Source organism: Triturus cristatus, chromosome 1_1 (assembly GCF_964204655.1).
Source record: "Triturus cristatus chromosome 1_1, aTriCri1.1, whole genome shotgun sequence".
NCBI lineage: Eukaryota > Metazoa > Chordata > Amphibia > Caudata > Salamandridae > Triturus > Triturus cristatus.
This window is the reverse complement of record NC_140579.1, coordinates 1,302,222,819-1,302,234,052: the sequence shown is the minus strand read 5'-3', so window position 1 is coordinate 1,302,234,052 and position 11,234 is coordinate 1,302,222,819.

The window sequence follows — 11,234 nt, the reverse complement described above, 5'->3', positions numbered from 1 at the left end:
GATAGGCACACACCCCTCCTGTGTCTGGGCACTGCTGGGAGGACTCTGCACACACCCCTCCTGTCTCTGGGCACTGCTGGGAGTGTTAAGCACACACCCCTCCTGTCTCTGGGCACTGCTGGGAGTGATAGGCACACACCCTCCTGTGTCTGGGCACTGCTGGGAGGACTCTGCACACACCCCTCCTGTGTCTGGGCACTGCTGGGAGTGATAGGCACACACCCCTCCTGTGTCTGGGCACTGCTGGGAGGACTCTGCACACACCCCTCCTGTCTCTGGGCACTGCTGGGAGTGTTAGGCACACACCCCTCCTGTCTCTGGGCACTGCTGGGAGCACTCTGCACACACCCCTCCTGTCTCTGGGCACTGCTGGGAGTGTTAGGCACACACCCCTCCTGTCTCTGGGCACTGCTGGGAGTGATAGGCACACACCCCTCCTGTGTCTGGGCACTGCTGGGAGGACTCTGCACACACCCCTCCTGTCTCTGGGCACTGCCGGGAGTGTTAAGCACACACCCTCCTGTCTCTGGGCACTGCTGGGAGTGATAGGCACACACCCCTCCTGTATCTGGGCACTGCTGGGAGGACTCTGCACACACCCCTCCTGTCTCTGGGCACTGCTGGGAGCACTCTGCACACACCCCTCCTGTCTCTGGGCACTGCTGGGAGTGTTAGGCACACACCCCTCCTGTCTCTGGGCACTGCTGGGAGTGATAGGCACACACCCCTCCTGTGTCTGGGCACTGCTGGGAGGACTCTGCACACACCCCTCCTGTCTCTGGGCACTGCTGGGAGTGTTAGGCACACACCCCTCCTGTCTCTGGGCACTGCTGGGAGTGTTTGGCACCCACCCCTCCTGTCTCTGGGCACTGCTGGGAGTGTTAGGCACACACCCCTCCTGTCTCTGGGCACTGCTGGGAGTGTTAGGCACCCACCCCTCCTGTCTCTGGGCACTGCTGGGAGCACTCTGCACACACCCCTCCTGTCTCTGGGCACTGCTGGGAGTGTTAGGCACACACCCCTCCTGCCTCTGGGCACTGCTGGGAGTGATAGGCACACACCCCTCCTGTGTCTGGGCACTGCTGGGAGGACTCTGCACACACCCCTCCTGTCTCTGGGCACTGCTGGGGGTGTTAGGCACACACCCCTCCTGTCTCTGGGCACTGCTGGGAGTGTTAGGCACCCACCCCTCCTGTCTCTGGGCACTGCTGGGAGCACTCTGCACACACCCCTCCTGCGTCTGGCCACTGCTGGGGGGACTCTGCACACACCCCTCCTGCGTCTGGGCACTGCTGGGAATGATAGGCACACACCCCTCCTGTGTCTGGGCACTGCTGGGAGGACTCTGCACACACCCCTCCTGTCTCTGGGGACTGCTGGGAGTGTTAGGCACACACCCCTCCTGTCTCTGGGCACTGCTGGGAGTGATAGGCACACACCCCTCCTGTGTCTGGGCACTGCTGGGGGGACTCTGCACACACCCCTCCTGCATCTGGGCACTGCTGGGAATGATAGGCACACACCCCTCCTGTGTCTGGGCACTGCTGGGAGGACTCTGCACACACCCCTCCTGTCTCTGGGCACTGCTGGGAGTGTTAGGCACATACCCCTCCTGTCTCTGGGCACTGCTGGGAGTGATAGGCACACACCCCTCCTGTGTCTGGGCACTGCTGGGAGGACTCTGCACACACCCCTCCTGTCTCTGGGCACTGCTGGGAGTGTTAGGCACACACCCCTCCTGTCTCTGGGCACTGCTGGGAGTAATAGGCACACACCCCTCCTGTGTCTGGGCACTGCTGGGAGGACTCTGCACACACCCCTCCTGTCTCTGGGCATTGCTGGGAGTGTTAGGCACACACCCCTCCTGTCTCTGGGCACTGCTGGGAGCACTCTGCACACACCCCTCCTGTCTCTGGGCACTGCTGGGAGTGTTAGGCACACACCCCTCCTGTCTCTGGGCACTGCTGGGAGTGTTAGGCACCCACCCCTCCTGTCTCTGGGCACTGCTGGGAGGACTCTGCACCCACCCCTCCTGTCTCTGGGCACTGCTGGGAGGACTCTGCACCCACCCCTCCTGTCTCTGGGCACTGCTGGGAGGACTCTGCACACACCCCTCCTATTTCACAATATGTACGCTTAGAACATACACGTGTGTGAGTTCGCTCCATGCATACGAGGTGGGGGTACGTGTCGTACATACACGGTTGGGGTGGGGGTACGCTCCATGCATACGGGGTGGGGTTACGGTCCAGACGTACACTATTGGCATGGGGGGTACGCTCCATACGTCCGCGGGTGAGGGTAGGGGTCATACTTACACTGTTGGGGTGGGGGGTACGCTCCATACGTACACGGGTGAGGGTAGGGGTCGTACTTACACTGTTGGGGTGGGTGGTACACTCCATACATACGCGGGTGAGGGTACGGGTCATACTTACACTGTTGGGGTGGGGGGTACGCTCCATACGTACGCGGGTGGGGTTACGGTTCGTACGTACACTGTTGGCATGGGGGGTACGCTCCATGCGTACGCGGGTGAGGGTACGGGTCGTACTTACACTGGTGGGGTGGGGGGTACGCTCCATGCATACGCGGGTGAGGGTACGGGTCGTACTTACACTGTTGGGGTGGGGGGTACGCTCCATACGTACGTGGGTGAGGGTACGGGTCGTACTTACACTGTTGGGGTGGGGGGTACGCTCCATGCGTACGCAGGTGAGGGTACGGGTCGTACTTACACTGTTGGGGTGGGGGGTACGCTCCATATGTACGCGGGTGAGGGTACGGGTCGTACTTACACTGTTGGGGTGGGGGTACGCTCCATGCATACGCGGGTGGGGTTACGGTCCGTACGTACACTGTTGGGGTGGGGGTACGCTCCATGCATACGCGGGTGGGGTTACGGTCCGTACGTACACTGTTGGCATGGGGGGACGCTCCATGCATACGCGGGTGGGGGTACGGTCCGTACATATCCGTACCCACGCTGTGGAATGCTTGTGCGGGCCGTACGCAGGCCTTTGCCACGTGGGTACGAGCCGTCCCGCCATTGTTGGGGTGACGTAGGTGTGGGCATGGTACGACTCGTACCCACGCTCTTAAGGCGTGGGTACGGGACGTACCTGTATTGTTGTGTTGCCGGTTCGCGTCGTCAAGAACTTCCGTTGTGGCGGTCGCTGGCTTAGCTGGACACGCCCCCACCCCCTCGTAGTGACCAGGGCCTGAGGGTCAGGTATGTCCAGGGCATGTGTGCTGTGTGACTTTGGTGGGGGTTTTGTGGCCTGCCCCTGGTCCTGCCACCCCCCCTCTTTCCCCCCTCCCTTTGTTGTTCTAACCTTCTGCGGCGTCTGTGTCCGAACCTGTAGAGGAGGTCGACTGCTATGAGGGCCGGGATGACACGTAGGTTCGGGTCCATGTCTGTCCGTCGCGTACAGGTACTCCTTGTTCGCGTCGTCCTGTCTGTCCGTCGCGTACAGGTGCTCCTTGTTCGCGTCATCCTGATTTCCCGGCAGTTTTTGGCAGCCGGAAAATATTCACCGTGCGGGATGACGTCGGTGCGAATCGTGATTCCTGGTTCGTGAATGGCAGGCTGCGTGCGTCCCGACGTCACGTCGGCGCTTTCCCGGATCGCATTTGTACGTTTATTTTCGGCGGTCGGTGTTTTGTACGATTCGTACGGAAATGGTGTTTCCGTGCGAATCGTAATTCCATGTTTGTAAAGTTTTACAACCGGGTACGAGTCGGACGGAGAAAACGCTCCGACCGATGGTTCTTAACCGGTTTTTACCGGATCTTAATCGGCACCTTAATATTTTGAAGAAAGAAATGATGGATACATTGGATGACCAGACCTGCCACTAAGGGGCTGATTCAAATCCTGTAAAAAGGCTGTACGAATCGTTGTACGGAGCGTATACCCCGTACGACTCGTACCCGGTAAACTTTCCGTACAACCTAGGAAGTACGATTCGTACAGAAAGCCTATTTCCGTACGTTTCCGTACGGGTCAAAAAAAACTACGATTCTGATCCGGAACAACTTGTACGCGACGTCCGGACGTATTCAGGCAGCTGTTTCCGGCCCAGCAAGTAAGATTCGTCCCTACGTCACTCCGTACGGCTCTTTTTTTACAGGAGTCAAACACAGCCGGAAAAGCAAAATCCGACGCGAACCGCTACGCAACGGAGCCCCGGTATGCGACGTGCACGCCATGAACACCGTCGTACGTGTCATCCCGGTCCACTTGGCCTACGACCTGGTGCACCGCACCCGACGCACACGCCGCAGAAGGTGAGAACAACACCCAGGGGCCAGGGTGGGGGTGAGAGGCAGGAAACAAACCCCATACTCAAAGCTAAACCTATAATATGGAGGCCATACATTACCACCAGGGTCTAGTCACTTGGGGGGGCGTGGCCAGCAACCCCTGCGTACCGCAATAACGGAAGTGGACGTGTACGGTGGGTGTCACACGTACCCCTATGGCACCATTAGAACAGTGATACGGACCGCACACATGCAATGAATGCGTGGGTACGGTTCGTACCACACGTACCCCTACGGCACAGTAGAACTGTGATACGGACCGTACACACGCAATGAATGCGTGGGTACGGTGCGTGTCACACGTACCCCTACGGCACCATTAGAACAAAGATACAGACCGTACACACGCAATGAATGCGTGGGTACGGTGCGTGTCACACGTACCCCTACGGCACCATTAGAACAGTGATACGGACCGTACACACACAATGAATGCGTGGGTATGGTGCGTACCACACGTACCCCTACGACACCATTAGAACAGTGATACGGGCCGTACACACGCATTGAATGCGTGGGTACGGTGCGTACCACACGTACCCCTACGGCACAGTAGAACAATGATACGGAACGTACACACGCAATATACGGTGCGTACCACACGTACCCCTACAGCACAGTAGATCTGTGATACGGACCGTACACACGCAATGAATGCATGGGTACGGTGCGTACCACACGTACCCCTACGGCACCATTAGAACAGTGATACGGACCGTACACACGCAATGAATACGTACCCCATTACGGCACCAGTACATTTGGGATACGAGGCGTACACACGCCAGGAATGTGGGCTTAGAGGACTGGCCCAGCATGTTACCTTCATATTGGTGTGTGTGTAGGTCCAGGCCAGCAGTGTACTGCTCCAAGGGGGTGCGTGGGTGGGTGCATATGACTCCCAGCAGTGGACAGATATATGAGGGGTGGGTGCATATGACTACCAGCAGTGGGCTGCAATATGAGGGGTGGGTGCATATGACTACCACCAGTGGCCTGCAATATGAGGGGTGGGTGCATATGACTCCCAGCAGTGGACAGAGATATGAGGGGTGGGTGCATATGACTACCAGCAGTGGCCTGCAATATGAGGGGTGGGTGCATATGACTACCAGCAGTGTCCTGCAATATGAGGGGTGGGTGCATATGACTACCAGCAGTGTCCTGCAATATGAGGGGTGGGTGCATATGACTCCCAGCAGTGTCCAGACGGTAAACAGTCATAATATTGAATTCAAAATATCGACAGGACAGAATATCGAGTTTTTAATATAGAATGGACAGAATATCTAATTGCCAAAATATAGTGGTGAAGAATATCGAAAATCAGGTAAGAAATAAAATATCGATTTAAATAATATAGAAGTAAGTAATATCGACAGTCATAATATAGTTGTTAAAAATATTGAATTTTTTTATAGTGTTTTAAGTGGTAGTATATGTGTTAAAAATAAGTATACATTTTGGAATGTATGTTTGAATATTTTTAAAGTAATGAATTTTATGTTATTTAATTTTTGTGTAATTTAATTCCGTAGCGGGTTGTGGGTTTATAGGGGATTAGGGTGGGAAGTAATTTAATTATAGTACATTAAATAATAATTTTTAGGAATTATTAATTATTTTTAATTTAAATTTGCGTTTTACTTCTGTAGCGGGTTGTGGGTTTATAGGGGAATAGGGTGGGAAGTAATTTAATTGTTATTAGGTAATTATTAATTGGTATTGAAAATTAATTGGTTGTTGATTAATTATTAATTGGTAAATAATTTGTATTAATTGGTAATTAATTAGTATTAATTGTTTAATTGATAATTATGTTAATTGTATTAATTTATTATTTGTAGCGGGTTGTGGATTTATAGGGGAATAAGGTGGGAATTAATTTAATTGTAAATAATTATTGAAATAATTTTTGTATATTGCTAATTAATTTATTCTTAATTAATTATTAATTGGTATTAATTTTATTTATTAATTTTTGGTATTGAAAATTAATTGGTTCTTAAATAATTATTAATAGGTTATTAATAAAAAAAATTGGCATTCATTATAACTTAATTATTAAATATTGTGTGATTGGTACTTAATTTTAATATTTTTATTTGGTATTAATATGTTATTTATTTTTAATAAAATATTAAATTATTATTTTCCCTACTATTGCACTCACTGGAGTGGGAATAGTAATTTTTACCCCTACGCTATCCAACGCTTTCCCTACTATTGCACTCACTGGAGTGGGAATAATAATTTTTACCCCTACGGTATCCAACGCTTACCCTAGAGTTGCACTCACTGGAGTGGGAATAGTAAATTTTACCCTCCCGCTATCCAACGCTTTCCCTACTGTTGCACTCTCTGGAGTGGGAATAGTAATTTTTACCCCTACGCTATCCAACGCTTTCCTTACTGTTGCACTCTTTGGAGTGGGAATAGTAATGTTTACCCCTACGCTATCCAACGTTTTCCCTACTGTTGCACTCTTTGGAGTGGGAATAGTAATTTTTACCTTCCCGCTATCCAACGCTTTCCCTACTGTTGCACTCTGTGGAGTGGGAATAGTAATTTTTACCCCTACGCTATCCAACGCTTACCCTACAGTTGCACTCACTGGAGTGGGAATAGTAATTTTTACCCCTACGCTATCCAACGCTTTCCCTACTGTTGCACTCTTTGGAGTGGGAATAGTAATTTTTACCCCGACGCTATCCAATGCTTTCCCTACTGTTGAACTCACTGGAGTGGGAATAGTAAATGTTGCCCTCCCGCTATCCAACGCTTTCCCTACTGTTGCACTCTCTGAAGTGGGAATAGTAATTTTTACCCCTACGCTATCCAACGCTTGCCCTACTGTTGCACTCTCTGGAGTGGGAATAGTAATTTTTAGCCCTACTCTATCCAACGCTTTCCCTACTGTTGCACTCTTCGGAGTGGGAATAGTAATTTTTACCCCTACGCTATCCAATGCTTTCCCTACTGTTGAACTCTCTGGAGTGGGAATAGTAAATTTTACCCTCCCGCTATCCAACGCTTTCCCTACTGTTGCACTGTCTGGAGTGTGAATATTAATTTTTACCCCTACGCTATCCAATGCTTTCCCTATTATTACACTGTCTGGAGTGGGAATACTAATTTTTACCCTCCTGCTATCCAACGCTTTCCCTACTGTTGCACTCTCTGGAGTGGGAATACTAATTTTTACCCTCCCGCTATCCAACGCTTTCCCTACTGTTGCACTCTCTGGAGTGGGAATAGTAAATTTTACCCGCCCGCTATCCTACACAAAAAATATTGCATTTTTTAAATAAATATTACGTTAATATATATGTACTTTTTTTTTTTTACTTACATTAATTATTTATTAATTTTAAAGTAATTTAAGTATTTTTAAGTATGTTTCAGTTAATTATATGTTTTATTTCATTAATTTTACATTCATTTTAAGACATTTAAAAAAATTCGATATTGTGACTAACTATATTTTTTACAACGATATTTAGGATTCTATATTTTTGTACTTACCTGTTTGGAGATAGGGCTTCGATATTTTGGCATTCTATATTTTTCCTTCGATATTTTGGCAATTCGATATTCTTCTTCTCGATATTTCGTCAGTGATCCGTCCAGACATATGAGGGGTGGGTGCATATGACTCCCAGCAGTGTCCAGACCTATGAGGGGTGGGTGCAGAGGACTCCCAGCAGTGGACAGAGATATGGGGGGGTGTACATCATCATCAGATGACCACACCTACATGGTGGTATGGACGCATCCATAACTTTGGACTATGATTTTAGTGCTATTACAACACATCACTGACAGCAGGGTCCCACTCCCAGGACGATGGATGTCTGTCACACACTGCATGACACACCACATGTGGGTGTGAGGACATATAACACATGCATACCCACCCATGGCGGATGCAGCACAATACACACCCTGATTTCATGTCAACAGACTGTATTGTCATGTAAATGCATACAAAACTAAGATAGCCAAAGTGAATACACACTGTCACGCAGATCCCAGGAGTGTTAGGAATGTACAGGTGCTGGTCCAGCCACCAAGGTGTTGTCTCTCATGGAAGGAATAGGGTTCAATTCCACCAGATACAATGCCCACAATTGTGAGTCAGGTGCCCAAATACCCTGCATAACAAGTACCATTTGTGTGGTAGGCCGTGATTACACACATGCATAGTGCTGAAAAGGGCCAATTTGTCCCTGAAGGCATTCCTACATACCCAAAGCACAAGTACAGTGACTAGCAAGGATGGGACAGACGATTCAGCAGGAGACATCAGTGAGCAGGCATGGCCATTGTTGAAGGGATCCGTCACCAACAAAGGAAATGTGGACACAGGTCAGCACAACAATTGTGCAACTGTTTGCAGGGAAGATGTCAGGTGCCACAGAGGAAGGAACACTCCTTGGGACAATCTCTTCAAACTAAATGAACACACACTACCAATGATTCTTTGCAGAGACATTGTGATGGCACACAGATACCATGGTCCACCTCATGACCATCATACAAAAACATTTCTCAGAACCCTAACACATTACCAGAACACCAACTCCCGGAGCCTCATCACCAACATCAAGTACCTGAAATGCAATAGTGTTGAAAGTAAAAGAAAAGGCTTTATTCCGCACCAAAAATAAATACATTTAAAAGATACTATGTACAAAGGCCAATGGCCAGTCCACTTCTCAAGTCCAAGGGTGGACGTAGGGGACCGCGTCCACCCCTACCTTGCCTGCACTAAGGAACCTCAAGGTTCATCGACCGGGGGGGGCATCATCTGTGGCAGGACCAGGCACCGCAGGGACATGAGGGGGAGGGGTAGGTGTGGTGGGTGCATGGGTGGCCGTCTCCACCACAGGGGGTGGGGCAGCGCTAAAGGTGGAGGTGAGCTCGGCGCTGCACACTGCTGCTAGGGCCTCCATCCTAACCCCTGCACCTGAAGATACCCCAGGGCCAACGGAGGGTGTGGTGGGCAAGGGATGGGGTGCAGCGCTCTTGGGGGAGGGGGTGGACATGGTGGGGGACTCAACTCCCATGCCCGGAGACTTCCTCACCCGCTTGTGGGGTGGTGGCTCAGTGGGGGCGAGGCCCAGCTCAACCATATAAGTCTCCTTAGGTGAGAGTTTGGCAGGGGAGCTAAGGGGAGTGGTTTTGGAGGAACAGGGTTGTGAGGACTGCGGACTGTGGCTGCGTGTATGTCGTCTGCCCCCAGCCCCTGTGGGTGTGCCTACATCCCTCTGAGTGTGCGTGCCAGGAGGTGTGCGCTGTGCCTTACTTGGGAGTGTGCTGGATGTGTCTGGTGGGGTGCGTGCCCGTGACTGTCTGGGTGTGCGTTGGGCAGGCATGGGAGAGGGCAGTGTGGATGGGTCCGGGGTAGGGGGGGACGGAGAGCTGCAGGAGAGAAACTGCTGCCATCAGGGAAGAGTCCATGGACCGCAGAAACCTGCGTTGGTCAGACATCGTTGCTGACATGCCCTCCATGAACGACACCATCTGTGTGAGCAGTTTAGTGTGTCCATGGAGGACAGTCAGCACTGATGCCTGCCCAACCAGCAACTGCCGCAGTATGTCCACAGACTCTTCACTGAGGGCAGCAGGGGTGACAGGGGCAGGGGGTGCGGTGCCTGGGCCGAAGGAGACATGGTGGGACTCTGCACGGACAGAAGGGACGGGAGCAACTGCGAGGGCGGAGATGGTAATGGAGGAGGCGGGGACAGATGTGGGGATGCTGCCAGTTGGTGTTGCAGCCTCCGCCTCCTCAGGGAGGTCAGCCTCGGACCCTTCGGCGTCGTAGCTGCTCTCGCCTCCACACAGGTCCTCCGACTGACTCCCCTCGCCCTCCGTGCCACTGGCTCCTTCTGACTCCACAGCACTGGTGGCACTGTCGCTGGGTCCCTCCTCCAGGTCCATGCAGGAGTCTCCCTCGGTTGCGGATGATGATGATGTGGGCAAGGAGAAGAAACCGAAATGCATCAGTCACCTGTATACATCTGACACATGAGCACAAGAACAATTGGTCACAGTGCATATCAGGCAATGCATCATGAGTAACAGCTAGATAACTCCGCACATATGTAAGCCCTGTACTGCCCAGTTGGTAGACCCACTATGCCACTTGGACACCAGGAAAAAAAGAACACAAAATGCCACAACTTGACTGAGAAATACACTGAGAAGCTAGTGTCTGTGAACCGGTGCGCACAACAATACAATGAAGTCATGCCACCTCTTGTTTAACCTGTAAGAAACAGTAGTGGTGCACCCAATGTAAACTGACACACCTCAATACTCAAGGTGTCACCACAATCAGAGACCTGTAAGTACTTTGGAACACAAAACAAAAAAAATGTTGCTACCTTGGGACTCACAATACTTTACACAATCTACATGTTTTGAATGTGCCAATTCGCCATTTAGTGAAAAGAACACTCATGTGCCTGCATGAAATATGTTGCACAAGGCAGTGCACACAAAAGTACATTTACACTGTCATTGAAGAAGCTGGCACCTTTTCTAAGAAGCGACTGTTAGAAATTAATGGTGTTGCAGAAAGTACATATACATGGGCCCACGGAGGTCTTGATGTCTTGAGACTCGTCAGTTTGTATCACCAACAACAAAGGAGTCTCACAAAATCAAGAGCATTGTGGGAACATGTATATGGAGAATCTGCAACACCATTTAATTCTAACAGTGGGTTCTTAGAAAGTGTGCCAGTGTGTTCCATGAAAGTGGAAATGTCGTTTGGTGTGCACTTCCTCTGGCGACTTTTTTCACGCAGGCACATCAGTGTTCTTAACACAAATCATTAAATTTCCACATTTAAAACATGAAGAACTGTTGACAAGTGCTGTGAGTGACAAGGTACAATTTTT